The sequence below is a fragment of the Trachemys scripta genome, chromosome 6 (assembly GCF_013100865.1).
Source record: "Trachemys scripta elegans isolate TJP31775 chromosome 6, CAS_Tse_1.0, whole genome shotgun sequence".
Taxonomy (NCBI): Eukaryota; Metazoa; Chordata; order Testudines; family Emydidae; genus Trachemys; species Trachemys scripta.
In genome coordinates, this window is record NC_048303.1 from 35,145,026 (window position 1) to 35,163,427 (window position 18,402).

Consider the following 18,402-nt stretch of genomic DNA (forward strand, 5'->3'; position numbering starts at 1 on the left):
CTAGAGATTGGCCCACTGCTACTAAAAAAACATTCAACACCAATACATTTGAAAATGTTTCTTCTCATTTTCCATGGCCTGATTTCAGGCCAGTAGAAGCTCAGGGAAATGGTGGCTCCTCCAATTGTTTGAATACCTCAGAACCAGAGAAAGCTTTCAGCCTCCTATCAATGCCATGAAAGGCAGCCCTGACTAGAAGAGGAAAGTAACATAGGAATGTAGGAATTCCACCAGGCCTTAAGAATGTCTCAGATACTGGGAAAGCTTGTCTTGTAAAATTAGGCTACAGACAGTCACAAACAAATGATTAAAGAGAAATAAATAAAGTATATACGCACATATATTTTGCAACAGGAGATTGGCATTGCTTGCCAACACCAAGACTATGTCTACACTGGCAACTGAATGACAAAACTTTTGTCTTTCAGATGTGTTAAAAAACCACACACACCCCTCCCCCCGAAAGACAAAAGTTTTGCCAGTGACAAGCGCCAGTGTGAATAGCGCTTTGTCGACAGAAGGGCGCTCCTGCCAACAAATCTAACCCCACCCATTGTGGGTGGAAGTTTTTTGTTGTCAGGAGAGCCGACAAACAGCAGCTACATTGCACACCTTTTAGTGGCACAGCTGTAGCGACACAGCCATGTTGCTAAAAGCTGTGTAGTGTAGCCATAACCACTGAGACTGGCATCTTAGGCTAATCTGACACATGCTTTTATTACTGGAGCTTTCAAGTAACATTCTGAATTGCTGGACTGGATGCTGTAAGGATATGAGAATAGTCATACAGGCTGAGCCATAACAAAAAGCTTGTGTAGGGAATACGAGGTTTCTTGTTCTTTTTTTGCTGCTGCCGTTTTGTTTTTGTTTTTTTATTGCCATACACCTTCTGCTCTTTCCACCTATAAAATGTAATTTGATATGTTTAATCATGGAGAATAGACTGGAACGTAACTTTAAATTATACTTTTAATAAAAATATTTATTATGTCCCCTTGAATTAAAGCCATATATTATGGGTTTTCACATGCCTATGTTTACTAGGAGCATTCATACTGTTGCAAATGGAGAAAGTGAAGAAATCTTAATTGTCCTATCTTACTCTACCAGGGATTGGCAACCTTTGGCACGTGGCCCATCAGGGAAAGCTGCTGGCGGGCTGGGACGGTTTGTTTACCTGCAGCGTCCGCAGGTTCGGCGGATCGCAGCTCCCACTGGCCACGATTTGCCATTCCAGGGAAGTGACGGGGGCCAAGGGATGTGCTGGCCACTGCTTCCCACAGCCCCCATTGGACTGGAACAGCGAACCATGGCCAGTGGGAGCTGCAATTGGCCGAACCTGCAGAGGCTGCAGGTAAACAAACCATCCCGGCCCACCTGCGGATTTACCTGACAGGGCGCGTGCCAAAGGTTGCCGATCCCTGATCTAACCTAACACCAACTAATAATTTTTATCCTCTTGAAGTGGTACGTTGGTCTCTGCCCACACACTATATCCTGGGCAAGACAGCATCAATTAATATTTTATTGATAATACAACTGGCCAGGACACTATGTTGAAACTTCAGACCCAAACCAAATACTCAACGTCCAATGTGGTACCACAATGCTTTTCAGCAATCATATGTAGATATTAAGGTAAGCAATGTGAGAAATCCAACTGGTGATTGATCTAACATTTCAGCTATTTTTGATCTTCCAGCCTACACAAGAGGGCCTTCAGGCACTTGGGAGTTGTCTCAGGCAATGTTCCATCAAGTTATCTGCACACCAAGCAAAGCAGACTGATGATTTTGTTGTTGTTCTTATCCTGATCTGCCTTTTCCCTAACCCCTATGTCAACCATCATCCTTACTCATTGTGTTATGCCCAAATAGAGACTATTAAATTCTTGAGCACACCGTTTTTATTTGTCTGTAAGACAGCGTGCACACTCTGGCACTATATGAATATTAATAAGTAGTACTGTTAATTACAGCGCAATCTAAATAAAATTTCAGCTATGAAAAGATTAACGGAAAAGAGTTTGAGAGAGTACAATGGCAAAAGAAAACAAAAGAGTTTACATGCTCCCCTACAGAAGACTTCAATAAGTTGTATGCATCACTAAGACATGAATTAGCAGGCCATTTAAAGCTACTGAATCATATAAGTTACTACAAACCCTTCAGCCATACCAAATTAAATATTACCAATCTTGGATAGCTAAAATATATAAGTATGGCCCTAAAAAACAAATTTTTCTGCCAATTCACGCTGATCATTAGAACATACCTCATTGTTTATACAGGTGTACCTTTTAAGCCAATTTCTTTAACAATACAAGCTACTGAAAATCTGAATTGATATGTGCAATAAGAAACCCAACAAAAAAAATTGTTTTTAATTGAGGCCTTCACAATATTTTCTGATTAAAAGTCGAACATTAAATTTCAGAGCGTTACCTCAAATTCTGAGAAATTTCTCTTCACCTTGTATTTTCTGCTCAATACTCCAATACTTTTCCATTAAGATATACACATTTAAGGTATTATTTTAGTCCTGTTACTGTACAGGAGTACAAGCTTTCAAATGCTAGCACGTAAACACTGATGCAGAAATAACCAGGCTAAACACTAGCATAAATGAAAGTAGGTTTGACTCACCAAATTCTATGTTCCATTGAATACAAGCTTTAGAAATCGAAACAATTTAGAAACCAAAGTTGCACAGATCCTCTCATTTCTGAAAACCTCCAGTTTCACTGCATACATTTTACCAGCTTCACTTAGGCTCCATCAGAGAAACCCAGGCTACAAAGAAAGTAATTAGCAAACGACAGAATTCTTGGCTTCAATCAGACAGGCGTGCACACATATATGCTTTAAAAGACAAAAAACCCACCATAACTCAGAAGCCCAGCTGGGAGGTATTCAGTAATAGTAGTTTTCAAATGTGCTTTGGCTTCTTTTTTCTTTGCCTGAGCAGTTTTTTTCTTTTAGTCTTTTGTCACTTCAGTTAGGTCAGTAGCGACCAGCTGCTGGATCATCGGTGGGGGAGTTGGGGGAGTTGCTGTGAAAAAATGACATATTAAAATCAGATTATAAAACTGATCAATATCTGACATTTATAGGCTAGCCCAGCCAAAAAAAGATTCATATTTAGCATCAGTTTGTTTGAATACTTGACAAACAACAGCTCAGACAGTTCTGATAGAACAGTTTCCACTACATGATCTAACAGGAATAAAGCCTCAATCTGCTTTTGAAAAAAATCAATGGAGAATTTTTAGTGGTTTTTTTGTTTTGTTTTTTTAAGATTATAAAGTTCATGAAATGAAAACTGATTTAATATATTGGTGTTACTTAAGAAGCAAAGTCACCAGAGCTCCAAACTAGTGTAGTTATTTTGGAGAGACTGCAAGTTGGATTTTAGGGTTTTCTCATAGCTGGAATTCTTTTACAACTAATAGCCAATGGATTATTCATGAGTTTTAGAAATCTGCCCTTCCTCTAGACCAAGGATTTAGGTCTAGAGGAAGGGCACCTGCAATTCACTGTGATTATCCCGGCAGTCTGACTTAAGTACAGAACCTTAGGGACAATGACCCCTAAACCTGCCTTTAAGTACCCCACCCATTGGAACACTAACACTAGGACATGGAGTCCTACCCATAAAAATCCTAATCCTAGCTCAGGGACCCCAAACCATAGGAACCTCAAGCCAAGTGCAGAGAGCCCTATTCACAGAAACCCCAATCCCAGCTGCACCTACCCTACCCATAGGAACCACACCCCTAGCTCCAAGTTCCCTACCCATACAAAACCTGACCCTAGCCCCAAGAACCCTACCCATAGGAATCCTAATCATAGCTCCAAATATGCAACCCATGGGAACCCTAACCCTAGCTGCAAGTACTGCACTCACAGGAACCCTAACCAACAGCAGGGAGCCCTACCCATAGGAACCCTAACCCTATGGCGGGGAGCCCTACCCATAGGATACATAAATCTAGCTCCAACTATATATCCATATGAACCCTGACCCTACCTCCAAGTTCCCAATCTATAGGAATACTAACACTAGGGTGGAGAGCCCTACCCATAGGAACCCTAAACCTAGTTCCAACTATAGAAACCCTAACCCTAACTCCATGTCCTCTACTCATGGGAACCTTAACCCTAGGGTGGAAAGCCCCGCCCATAGGAATCCTAACCCGAGCTCCAAATACCCTGCCCATAGGAACCCTAATCCTATGGCGTGGAACCCTAACCACTGCAACCCTAACCCAAGGGCAGGGAGACTACCCATAGGATCCCTGACCCTATGGCTCACCACCTTTCCCTAGTCCCAAGTATCCACAGAAACCCTAAACCTTGGGTGGGGCCTCCCACTGATAGGAACCCTAACCCTCGCTCCACACCCCATCCCTATTGGAACTATAACCCTATGGCAGGGAGTCCTACCCAGAGGAACCCTAACTCTAGAGCAGGGAGCCCGACCCACAGGAACCCTAACCCTACCTCCAAATACGCTACCCATAGGAACCAACCCTACCTCTATGTACCCTACCCACAGGAACCCTCACCTTAGCACAGAGAGCCCCCGCCCCTAGAAACCTAACCCTACCTCCAAGTGCCCAGAAGAGCCCTAACCTAGGGCAGGGAGCCCAACCCAGAGGAGTCTTAACTCTCCCTTCAACTACTCTATCCATAGAAACTCTAACCCTAGGAAAGGAAACCTGACCCACAGGAGCTCCAACCCACGCTTGGGGATCCCAACTCAAAGCAGCCCCACCCCTAGCTCCAAGTACCCCACCCATAGGAACCCTCACCCTAGTTTCCTGCTCCACTATTTCCTAAAACTTCTTCCTCTGATAGCTGCCTCTAGTCAAGCTGTGGCCCTGGCCCTTTCACAACTAGTTTTCTGCCAACCCTTGAACAAACTTTGTGTTTTCCAGAAATTCACTGTAGCTCCTAGCTTGGCTCTGGTTGCCTCTTCACTCAGTGGTCCACTAACAGTTTCTTCTTTTCTCCAGCTGTCCCTTCACACTGAGCACAGGGAGCTGCAATATCATCCATCCACAACAGATTTTTTTACCTCTCAAACAGGTGCTCCTTCAAGGGTCACAAATGACCTAGATGTCTGGCTTTGACTGGGCTGAGATTGTCTAACAGAAGTACTAACCAGTCTGTACAGGCTAATATATCCTCTTACAATGTGATAAAATCTATTGCACACCTGAGCAAATAACACATGGCTATAGCCTCCACCTATACACAATATGTTATAACTGGCCCCACAGCATGGTGTTGCAGTAAGCATTGAGGTACACCAGTGTCCAGGTGTTTTGTGCATACCAAGTGGCGTAGGTTCTCCAGTCTTTAGTCCTCCACGCACATTTGAGATTCTGCACAGTTGTACAGACAACCGTCTTTGTCAATTATGGCTTTTAAAGAAGAGATAAAATGAGGTAGACCACCACTCAAAGTAACACAAATATTAGATATTATTTAGAGAGACATACAAACAGGTCAATGCTGGATGGAAGGGGCCAGAGACACACACTTCAATTCAGCCTCAAGAAATGTATGGGATCAAGAAGCTGAGAATTTACATCAGAATTTGGGACTGCAAAATTCAATTAGCCAAGTCTGAGGTGGTGGACATAGTAGTGCTGATGATAGCAATAACATGGCAATAGATACAGCCAATCTGTCTTCCACCATGACCCCACTGTGTAAAAATCAATCAATCAATCACTGATTCTATTGGCCTGAACACTGTGAATGCCAGGGCCAGAAAAATAAATGTGTGACCCCCTTACCTCACCTTGACCAAACCTCATAAAAATTTTGCAACTGGGGATATTCAAAAGGTTCACAATTTGGATACTTGTCCAAGACGTCGGAACTTCTGGAAGATCCCACCAGGCCACGTGGCCTCTAGCTCCTCAATACCACTTAAATCCTACTGGCTATTTGTTTTGTTGCATCCCACTTAGCGTCATTTTTCCTTAAAATCCTGGGTAGTTTGTGCTCATACATGTGTGTTTAGAAGGAAGGGAGATAAAGAACCCTCTCTTCCCTCAAATCAGTGAAGCTCTAGAGAAAAGCCAAAATGGTTTCTGCTAACCAGCCTAACCATGATGTTGTTTCTGGTTTCCTGATTGGTTGCACCTACAACATGTTATTTTGATCACTCAACCACTCATCTTAAAAATTAGAATTGGGATATCATCAAAATGGCTATAAGTGGTCCAAACCATATAGGGTTAGACTTTCTCCACACCATTCATATCCCCCATGATCATCTTTTTTCCAGGCTGAATAGTCCCCAGCCTTTTTCATCTCTCCTCATATGGGAGTTGTTCCATTCTCTTAATAATTTTTGTTGCCCTTCTCTGTATCTTTTCCATTTCTAATATATTCTTTTTGAGATAGGGCAACCAGAATTGTACACAGTATTCAAGGTATGGGCTTACCATGGATTTGTGTAGTGGCATTGATATTTACTGTTTTATCTGTCCCTTTCCTAATGCTGCCGAACATTCTCTTAGCTTTTTTGACTGAAACTGCTCACTGAGCAGATGTTTTCAGAGAACTCTCCACAATAACTCCAAGGTCTCTTTCCTGAGTGGTAACAGCAAACTTAGACCGGATCATTTTCTAAGTATAGTTGGCATTGTGTTTTCCAATGTGTGTTACACAACATTTCTGAACATTGAATTTCATCTTGTTGCCCCGTCCTTCAGTTTTGAGAGGTGTCCTTGTAACTCTTCACAATCAGCTTTGGACTTAACTACCTTGAGTAATTTTGTGTCTTCTGCAAACTTTGCCACCTCACTGTTCACCCATTTTTCCAATGTAATGAATACATTTCCTCAATGTGAATGAGTGGTCAAATATTAGAGAGAGTATTAGGTTCCATTAAGAAAAGAGAATAACAATGAAAATATTATAGCACCAGTATATAAATTGATGATGGACTCTCTCTTGTTCAGATCTGAGCACCCTATCTCAAGGAGGATAAAGCAGAAAAATAGTTCCAGAGAAGGGCTACAATCTGCCTGAGAACAGCTTACTTCTCTCTAAATAAAACTGTTTTGTTAATGATATTAAAGTTATATAGCGTAACAATGAGAATAGAGAAGGCTGATAGAGACTTCTATTTGCTTTTTCCTCTAACCCAAGAAAAATGGGACACCCAATGAAATTTAAAAAGGCAACATTTTAAGTTGACAAAAAGGAAAAACAGTTTTTAAAAGTTACAGCACAATTAACCTTTGAAACTCACTGCTATCAAGTATTTACAGAAGGAGAACTCAATGTCAAAGAATTAGACATTTATATTGGGAATATTATCCACTTATACTACCCTGTAGCTAGAAGAAAGATGTACATAGGATTTCAGCTTTCATATTTTGGACAGTATGCTACCTTGTATATGTATATGTATATGTATATTATTGTATAATGTTCACCTTGGGAATTCCTCTATGTAACGATGCTGCCTTTGGTGGGGCACTTCTGAAAGTACCAGTTCAGGACAAATTGCTTAGAGCAGGGCAGTTACAGCTCAAGGCTGGGGTTTCTTTGCACACCAAGGCAAACCAAACCAGCCAAACAGAGAAGACTCTGGTTTTACCCCACTGGCTAACCATTCAAGCAATTCCCTTAGGCACTCCAGTTTCCCACCAGTGCCACTCGTTATGGGGATGAATGGTTATGAAAAACAATACCCCAGTAAAAGAAAAAAGGTTCTCCCGATCCCAAAGGGCCAAGCCCCAGACCCAGGTCAATATACAAATTAGATCTTACCCACAAATCACGCTGTTGCCAATCCTTTAGAATCTAAAATCTAAAGGTTTATTCACAAAAAGAAAAAGATACAGATGAGAGCTAACATTGGTTAAATGGAATCAATTACATACAGTAATGGCAAAGTTTTTGGTTCATGCTTGTAGCAGTGATAGAATAAACTGCAGGTTCAAATCAAGTCTCTGGAGTACATCCACAGCTGGGATGGGTCATTCAGTCCTTTGTTCAGAGTTTCAGTTTGTAGCAAGGTTTCTCCAGAAGTAAGAAGCAGGATTGAAGATAAAATGGAGATAAGGCAGCTGCCTTTTATAGTCTCTTCCAGGTGGAAGGACCCGTCTTTGTTCTTACTGTGGAAAATTACAGCAGCAAGATGGAGCTTGGAGTCACATGGGCAAGTCACATGTCCATGCATGACTCAATTTGTAGGCCGACGCCATTATTTACATGTTAGTTTGAATGTTCTCAGGAAAGCTCAGATGTGGATTGGCATCTCCCGAAGTCCATTGTCAGTTAAGTGTTTCTTGATTGGGCACTTACTGAGAATAGCTTCTTCTCAAGAAGCTGACTAAATGCTTCACCAAGGCTACTTAGAATCAAATCACATTGATATACAAGTACATAGCCAATATTCATAACTTCAGCTACAAAAATCACACATACAGATTGCATAATCATAACCAACAAATCATAACCTTTCCATAGACACCTTACACGACAACCTTTGTACAATATTTGCTGCAAATATATAACAGTGGTTGCAACAATGATCTATATGGTCACAGTTTATGTCAATAATGTCACACTCTAAAACATCCTTTACTGTCCATGGATGCTGAAACAATACCAGACAAAATACACCAGTCAGATGTGGGACGGTATTCCCTATACTCCTTTAAAATAGAAAAAAAAGTCTCTAATAGTTCATTTATTTTCCATGCTTCTGGCTATTTTAGGAGCTAGATACTGGACTCTTTTTATGTGTTGCAATAGAATGGTATTTGTTCTTTTCATTTAAACACAATTGTTCAGTTAAGTTTCTTGACAATGGTGACATTATACTGCATGTATTTTAGTCAGATGACCTTTAAAATGTATTTTGTTTGACTCTACTAAGCACTTTTTAATAAGCATAAATCTGGCACTAGATAAACTCTTGCGTCATTTTTGTTTTCATAATATACACGCCTGAGCTCAATGAGTGACTATTTAAAAAAAAAAAAATCAAAAAGAGTGGCTTTATTGTCAACAGAACTATTATTCAGTTTCCCTTCTCCAACACTAACTCAAACAAAACACAGGTAACAAAGGAAGTCCTCACCTTCCCAGGGTAGTAAGTAGAGTGCTCAGAGAGGTGGGAATGAGTCCCAATTTCTTTAACCTACTACATACTCCAGGATGCCTTTTTCCTGGATAATTTATTCCTATGTTATAGATGGCTAAATATTACATCTGCATTACCCTTTGAAATGTTGTCACTACTTGGGATCTGTCCTTCTATTTGGGCACTTTGACCTACTTTCAGGAGGCAATCTCATTTTCCTATGTATCACAAAACACCTTCTTACAACATGGAGGCAGCTCTTGGATAATGTGTGTTCCCATACATTTAAGACATATTTCTTACTTTATACTGAAAGTATACGAATACGAATGTTTAGCATATCTGGCACGTAAGTACCTTGCAATGCCACACAAAAGTGCCATGCGAACGTCTGTTCTCACTTTCAGGTGACATTGTAAATAAGAAGCAGGCAGCATTATCTCCCGTAAATGTAAAGAAACTTGTTTGTCTTAGTGATTGGCTGAACAAGAAATCAGACTGAGTAGACCTATAGGCTCTGAAGTTTTACATTGTTTTGTTTTTGAGTGCAATGATGTAACAAAATAAAATCTACATTTGTAACTTGCGCTTTCACGATAAAGAGATTGCATTACGGTATTGTATGAGGTGAATTGAAAAATACTATTTCTTTTATCATTTTTACAGTGCAAATATTTGTAATAAAAATAATATAGTGAGTACTGTACACTTTGTATTCTGTGTTATATTTGAAAATACAGAAAAACATCCAAAATATTTAATACATTTCAATTGGTACTCTATCGTTTAACAGTGCAATTAATACTGTGATTAATTTTTTGAGTTAATCACGTGAATTAACTACAATTAATTGACAGCCCTACTTCTTATAAATATCTTTCAGAAATAAACACTGCGAATACCCTTTGCACAGTTATCCTTACACAGTTAAACTTAAGATAGTAAAGTTAACAGTATCTGAATGACCCTTTCACTCAATCCTATGTCCTCCTGCTTCAACAACAGGGTCTCCAGTACTCAAGCCCTCCAGCCCCACTGTTCAAGTCCTCCTATTTACCACTCTGGCCCTCCAGCTCTTAGGCACCTGCTATCCATCCTTTCCTCCACAGCCAGCTCCCAAGCTGCTACCTTTGGCCTACTACTCCTGCTCCCGTGCAGCCTCTCTCTGCCCCCTAAGACAGGCATCAGGCAATATTACCCTTGCCTGTGCTGGCTGGATGTTGGATGCAGAGGTTAACACAGCAAGATTCATTACAATATATGCAGTCACTATTGACAACTCTCGCTACTTTATGGTCAGCCTTCTGATATTTGGTGGTTTCTTCATTTTCTTATAGCCCCAGCTCTTGAATCATGTACATAAAAACCTCAGCTTTCATAAAAAAACAGTTTCTTGCCCTTGTTTACCTCCACAGTTGTGGAGAAAAGCTTGAAAGTGTAACCTAAGTTCGTCCTAAAAGCTCAGAAATGGGAAGGTAAAGAAGATTGTTGGGTTTTTTAAATCCATGCCTTTTTCATGATTTTGGGGGTCCTGTCTCACGATTCTTGAATGCTTAGGGTTCGCAATATTGCTGAATTAGAAACTAGTACTCACCATTTTGCAGTCCTCAAAATTTGTTTTTCTGCATAATATAAAATTTTCACAGATCAGTTTACAAAAATGCTTGTTTGAAGTTTCACAACTTTATACTGATCATTGCATTATTATAGTCACTCTGGCTTCCATACATTTTCAGTATTTGACTAAATATTTTGGTGTCCACCTACAGAGTCTATGGGCTTAGCTACATAGGAGAGGCTTTTGTTTATTAACTTTAGTGAGTTCAGAATAAACTGCCTTTATCCCCACGTAAGTTTTTTTTTCCAAATAATCTGGTGTGTCATTCTGCTTTAGTTAATTCACATTGGAAGTGGAGTAGCTCTAAATTGCAATGAATTATCCCTCTGAAGCCTCGCAAACACTGAGCAAGATGGGTCACTGTGGAGCTTTGAAGAACTCTGAGACAGACACACTGCATAACACATGAGCAGTCACCCATACAAAGCACTGGGATCACAGAAGAAAGAAAGGAGCCATTGAAAAGTGACTGCAGCCATTTCCACCAGGTCCACAGACAAGTGAAAACCTCATGGTTAAAAGATATTAGAGCAGGGGTCTCAAACTCAATTTACCGTAGGGCCAGTGCCAGTCATCAAATCCTCCCAGAGGGCCAATAATGTCACTGAAGATGGTGTTCAGAAAATAAAATAAAATATACAATATAAACATTTCAAATTTCTTAGAAATAATAAAACTGTCATACAACTTTATACAATTCTTTGCCTGCCTGAGAGTTTTTAGTGTTTGCCAGATACCTGGCAACGCTTCAGTTCTGTCAGTTTGTTGATGTTTGGCCTCAGGGACTGAGCAGTTGAAACCTCAGGATTGCAGCAAGGTGTGCATCAGATAGTTGTGTTTGATATTTTGACTTGTTTATATTCATTGTGGAAAGAAGTGACACTGCCTCCATGGCTGACTCTGCCTGGCAACTAATGCTGCTGCCTCCATGGCTGACTCTGCATGGCGACTGATGATGGTATCTCTGTCCCTTTCCCCCAGCCAATGAGAGCTGCGGGGCTGGGGGGCAGCGCCTGCAGCAGACGGAGCTGGCAACGTGGCTGCATGTGTCTCTCCTCAGCGGGCCGCAGTGGGAAGGTTCTCAGGCCGCGGATGGCCTGTGGGCCGGGACTTTGAGACCCCTGTATTACAGGCTAATGACAGATCTAGAATAGTTGGACACTTGTTCTTTGTCTTTCACTAGATCATCATCCTACAAGACCAGTGTTGTCTTTGCTCTACATCCAGACAAATCAGGAGGTGAAATTAGAAAAGGAACTCAGGACTCCCAATCTCACCACAGCTGCTCAGCCACAAACCCTTTCCAAAAGAGAGGGGTCAGGATAGGAGATCCCTGGATAGACGGTCATCCTCAGAAGATTGTTTCTTGAGACAATGCCCAATAGTTGCTAATGTAAAGGAAGCTCTCTCATTACCCTCCTGTACGAAGTTAACTCTTCAACAATGAATCCAATTCTCTGTGTATTCAGAAAGCTGAGCAACTTTGTTTTCACAGGCTGGGGGAAGGGAAGAGGGGGAGGGGCTTTATGTATCCTGCTAAATGTGTCAGATAACACACAATGTTTTAAAATCACACTATTAAACTGCTAAAATCTATAAATAGCAAATACAACTCCTATCAGACAATCAATGCACTGTCGCAGACCAATGCTAAGAATATTCTTACTATAGATTATGACAAGTACAGTCATCTACCAAAGAGAACCTTAGGCTGAGAAAAAGGCAAATGTCCTAAGTTCTCATTATGCTCACACTCTGCAGAAAATTTATTTTTAGTAGAAAAAGCAAAAACTTTATCCTATTCCCAAAAGCCGAACTCTCTGTTCTAGGCTGGACCGTTGGGAAGATATACACCACATGCACAGTGAACAAGGGGAATGCAGCACAAGTGAAACATTCAGACCACAGAACAACTGCATCATTTAACACATTCTTTTGGGGATGAAAGCACTATGGTACCTACCAGAACATTGTGACTAAAAATTATCTCCCCATGTAAATAAGATATTTATGAAAAGCCGCCATGTATCAGAGCTGGAAAGAATTACATTACACAGTCTAGATCCCTAGCTGTTACAAAGCATTGTGCTTGAAGATTTTTCCTAAAATGTGGCAATTAGAATCTGGGCTGACATATTTTGTATAACATTACGCCCCAATACCTATTAAGACAGTAGGTCCGAAAATCTAAAGATTTCAAACAAACACACACAATGCCCTAATTTGTGTAGTTCATGGATCTTCGGCTACCCCTTGATACGAGGATGATGTCTGAGTTTTTAAGTGCCTGAGGAGCCCAATTCTTGCCCTGCAGATTTTCCCACAGAAGTGACAGGTGTAATCTTGGAAGAGATATAGTTCTTGGCTAGAGTGTTGTGCCCTTTCTTTCCTCCTTTGTCACTTCAAGTACATAAAAAGTTGTTATAAGAAAGAGGGAGAAAAATTGTTCTTCTTAACCTCTGAGGATAGGACAAGAAGCAATGGGCTTAAATTGCAGCAAGGGCGGTTTAGGTTGGACATTAGGAAAAAATTCCTAACTGTCAGAGTGGTTAAGCACTGGAATAAATTGCCTTGTGGAATCTCCATCATTGGGGATTTTTAAGAGAAGGTTGGACAATCACCTGTCAGGGATGGTCTAGATAATACTTAGTCCTGCCTTGAGTGCAGGGGACTGGCCTAGATAACCTCTGGAGGTTCCTTCCAGTTCTCTGATTCGCTGTCTCATGAGCATTTCTGTTCTCCGCAAAATGAGCTGTGGCTTGGTGTATGGTGTGGTGCCACTGTGTTCTGTTCCGCACCAAGTCCTCCCACTTTTGTTGGGTTGATGCCTCCCTTTTTAAGATGTACTTTCAGGATGTTTTTGTAACGCTTCCGCTGCCCTCCGCAAGCCCTTCTTCTCTGACTTAACTCAGAAATGAATACTTGCTTCGGGAGTCGAGTGTCAGGCATACATACACAGTGGCCAGCCCAGCGGAGATGGTATTTCTTGACCTGCGCTTCTATACTGCTGATGTTGGCTGCAGAGAGAATGCTAATGTTAGTGCGTCAGTCTTCCGCGCTGATCCTGAGAATCCTCCTGAAGCAGCGCTGCTGGAACCACTCCAGCTGCTTGAGATGACATCTGTAGGTTACCCAGGTCTCATACCCATAGAGGAGAGTAGAGATGACAACTGCCTTGTAAACCAGGGATCTACAAACAGGTACCAAGATCTTATCATTGAAGACTCGTTTGAGTAGTTTTCCAAAAGGTGTGCTGGCACAGCAGATCCCTGTATTCAATTTCTGTGTCAATGCTGGCTTTTGGAAGAGATGGCTGCCAAGGTATGGCAAATGGTCCACATTTTCCAGGGATTCTCTGCTGATGGTGAGTTGTAGAGTACGAAGAGTAGTTTGTGCAGGTGAGGGCTGGTAGAGAACCTTGGTTTTCCCAATGTTGAGAGAGACACCCAGGCTGTGATAGGCATCTGCAAAAAGATTTAGGGTGCTTTGCAGGTCGCCTCTGTGTGTGCAAGAATGACAGTCGTCTGCATACTGAAGGTCAGTGATGCCAATTCTCGTGATCTTAGATTTTGTTTGGAGATGTCAAAGATTGAGGAATTGGCCATCCATACGATACTCAATCCCAATTCTGTCAGGAAGGCGGTCGCGAATGAGAATCAGGATCACAGCAAGGTTAATGGAGAAGAGTGTTGGAGCAATGGCACAGCCCTGCTTGACACCGGTGCGAATGGTGAATGGTTCAGTCTCTGAGCTGTAGCACAAAATGGTGGCAGTTATCCCATCATGGAGTAGTCTGATGATGGAAATGAATTTCTGTGGTCAGCCAAATCTACACAGCACCTTCCATAGGACATTACGATTGTTAGAGTCAAAGGCCTTGGTTAGGTCAATGAATGCCATAAACAGTTCTAGGTGGTGTTCTTTGCAGTTTTCCTGAATCTATTGTGCCACGAAGATCATGTCAGTTGTGCCTCAGGATGCCCTGAAGCCAAACTGTGATTCGGGGAGTAGTTCCTTGGCAAAGGGTGGAGGCAGCATGACAGAGCTCCTTCTCTGCCTCGCTGGGTTCTGTGCTTCAATTTAGCAGTGGGCCGGGGTATTCCTCTTTACCTCAGAATTTCCCCATGCTCCTGGGCTTGCTGTCCATACCTTGTCTGAGCAGGGTTCCTCCTGGCTTCCCTGATTGGGGAGGGAAGTCTTTTAGTCTCTGGTAGCCCCTCCAGGCATGGTGGCAACAAACCAGGCACCCTGTTCAGCCTCTCCCCTCCGGCAAGGTGTCTTCCCTCAGACCTCTGGGGCCCAGAAGGACTGTTCACCCTGTTGGGTAAGTTTTCCCTTCTGGTGCTTGTCAAAGTCTGCACTGCCCAGCTCTTTAGTAGTACGCTTTCCTCCCACTACCCCTATTGCGCGCCCCTATCTGGCTGGAGGGGAGTCTTTTAGCAGGTTCTGACAGTCTCTTGATTAGTCCCAGGTGTCCTAATTAACCTAAAGTAACCTCTGTTCCGTTACCAAGGGAAAAGGGACCTGCTTATCCTGAGGCTAAATATACCTGCCTGCCAGCACTCTCCTGTAGCCATCTGGCCTAACCCTGTCACAGCAGTTTAGTAGGATCCAGGCAAGAATCTTCCCTGCGATGGAAAGGATAGCAATACCTCTGTAGTTCCCACACAAAAGATTTCTCCCCTTTCTTGAATATTGTAACAATGTTGGCGTTCTTAAAGTCAGGTGGAATTTCTTCGCAGGTCCAGTTTTTGTTGAGGAGTTGGCAAAGTTTGTGCTGGAGCATTGTTCCACCAGCTTTTAAAACCTCAGCTAGGATTCTGTCTGGGTCTGGTGACTTGTGATTTTTTTGTCTGAGTGATGGCACGCCAGACTTCCTCAAAAGATGGGGAACCAGCAAGGTATTCCATTGCTGAGCATTGTGGAATAAACTTGATGGTGTCTTCAGATACCATGGATTTGTGGTTTAGGAGGCTCTCAAAGTGCTCCTTCCAGTGTTGTTTAATGGCTGCATTGTCCCTGAAGAGGGTGGAGCCATCCTGGGAAGGGGGGGTTGGGCCTTTGGAGCTTGGCCCATATATAGCTTTTGTTGCTTGAAAGAAGCTTCTCATGTCATCCTGGTCTACCAAACCCTGATCTCAGAGGCCTTCTCTTGCCACCATTTGTTTTTGATGTCACGTAGCCTCCTTTGGACTTTGGCTTTAAGCAGGTGATAGGCGTCATGTTTTCATTTGTTAGAGGAATCATTTTGCCAGTTACAAAATGCATTTTTTTTCTGTTGAATTAATGCTAGGATTTCCTCATTTTCATCAAACCAGTCTTGGTGCCAATGAATGGAATATCCTATGTTTCAGCACATGAATTGTGAATGGTGTTTTTAAGTTGATCTCAGTGCTCTTGAATGTCAGTGATGTTGTCAAGCAGGTTAGAGTGTTTCTCAGATAGATGTTGTTCAAACATCTCACAGCTGGCTTGGTCTTGAAATGCTTTGATGGTGTAGCGCTTTCGCTTAGTCTTTGGGTGTTTGCGGTATGGTGAAGAGAGCTGCAGGTGCATGACTGATCTTACTAATTGATGGCCATAAAAAATAAGATCACCAGTGAGCTTTTGGAGCTTCCCATGGGGATCAGTGAGCGTCGCATGACTATTCGGCTCAAGCTTAGCAACAACCAATATGCCACGGTCATCAGCGCATATACCCCAACACTTGATGATGAGGAAAACAATAATGAGCCGTTTTATAGAACTCTTGATGCAGTCCGCACAGCCACATCTAAGGCAGACAAACTCATCCTCCTGGGAGATTTCAATGCCGGAGTTGGACAGGACTCCCAACTCTGGAAAGGTACAACAGGCAAAGAAGGGGTGGGAAATGTAAACCCCAATGGTATTCTCCTCCTCAGCAAAATGTGTGCAACATGACCTGTTCATCACAAATACCATCTTTAAGCAGAGTAAAATTTAAAACCACCTGGAAACATCCTCGGTCCAAACACTGGCACCTCCTTGACAATGTTATAGTCAGAACCTGAGACTATACCGACATCTATATAACATGAGCTATGAGAGATACCGATCACTATTGGACAGTTCATGAATATGTGTTGCTGCATTTACATAACAGAATATTTACCATCCTCCCTTTTTTCAGTACAAATACTAATGAGCGAGTAAAACAAAACAAAACTGATCATGAATAGATTCTCATAAAGCTCAAAGGACTTCCAGCCTAGCACCATGGTTCTCTCTATATCATTCAGCAAATAGTGACTCTAAATCTAATCTGAACATGCTTCAGTCTGAAACACTGACGTCTAAACCAACACTACTTCAACATGGAATTAGGGCTTACACTTGTTACATTGAGCAGCCTAGGGAAGAGCCAGCTTGTGTCTCCTTAGAGTGTCTTGCTCACCACAGATATCCCATAAGAGCTCAGCACACCTCCAGGCATTCGGAAGGAGGTGGGGTGAGAGAGAGAGAGAGATGCTCGCCAAAGGGACAATGTAAAGCATCAAAGTGGGTGTGGTAATATTTTTTATTGGACCAACTATTTGCATATGAATCAGCAGGGGGATGGGAAGTCCATGGGAAGGGAAGAATAGCAGGAAGACTTCCTAGCTCTTGAAACAAAGCAAGTGAATTTTGAGGTGATATGAGGCAAGCAAAAAGACATTTGAATGATCTATCACTTGGGGGAATTCAAAGGGCCGGAGCTCCTGAAATCACAGAACATTGGGTCCGTCAACCAAGGGGGTTGACATCTCTGGGAACTAATTTTAGGTAAGAAACTTACTTAGGCAAAAATTGTAACTTGTTGAAAATTAAGTTTTAGACTTAGACGTGTATTTTCACTTTTGTTTGTTTGTAACCCTTTCTGTCTTTATTCCTTACAGTTGGTATCTCTTAACCTATGACTTCTTGTTAATCAACTTGGTTTTACTGTTACACTATATACATCAGTGCTGTGATTGAAATAAAAGTGTTTGTCAAACATCAGTTAAATTAATGAACTGTCACTTACTTACTCTTTAACGGAGAAACTAACTTAACTTCTGTGAATATTCCAGGAGGAGGCTGAGCACTCTAGAGGCAGATAGACAAATTTGGGTAATTTGGGATCGGGTGTTGGGGTGACTGTCCAAAAAAGTAACAGGGCAGTAGAAGCCAGGGTGTGACCTGCATGCTTGAAAAGGTGGCTGTTGGTGTCAGAGCTGTGAGCCACAGCAGCATAGCTTTGAAGGCACCCACAGTTGTAAGGCAGTTGGTTTCACAAGCCCTCACTGGTCTGGGTTGAGCTCCAAAGTGTCAAACCACATTCTGCATTATTTTCACTGCTGCAGTTTCCTTGGTTTAAGTATAAAGCAGCATGTGGCAATATTAATTAAATTCTATAATAATACCAGAGAGATTAAACATGGCTGTATAATTGTTACTGGCACCAACTAATGTAGGCTAATGTAGTGCCCATCTTTAAAAAAGGGAAGAAGGAGGATCCGGGGAACTACAGGCCAGTCAGCCTCACCTCAGTCCCTGGAAAAATCATGGAGCAGGTCCTCAAGGAATCAATTATGAAACACTTAGAGGAGAGGAAAGTGATCAGGAACAGTCAGCATGGATTCACCAAGGGGAAGTCGTGCCTGACTAACCTAATTGCCTTCTAT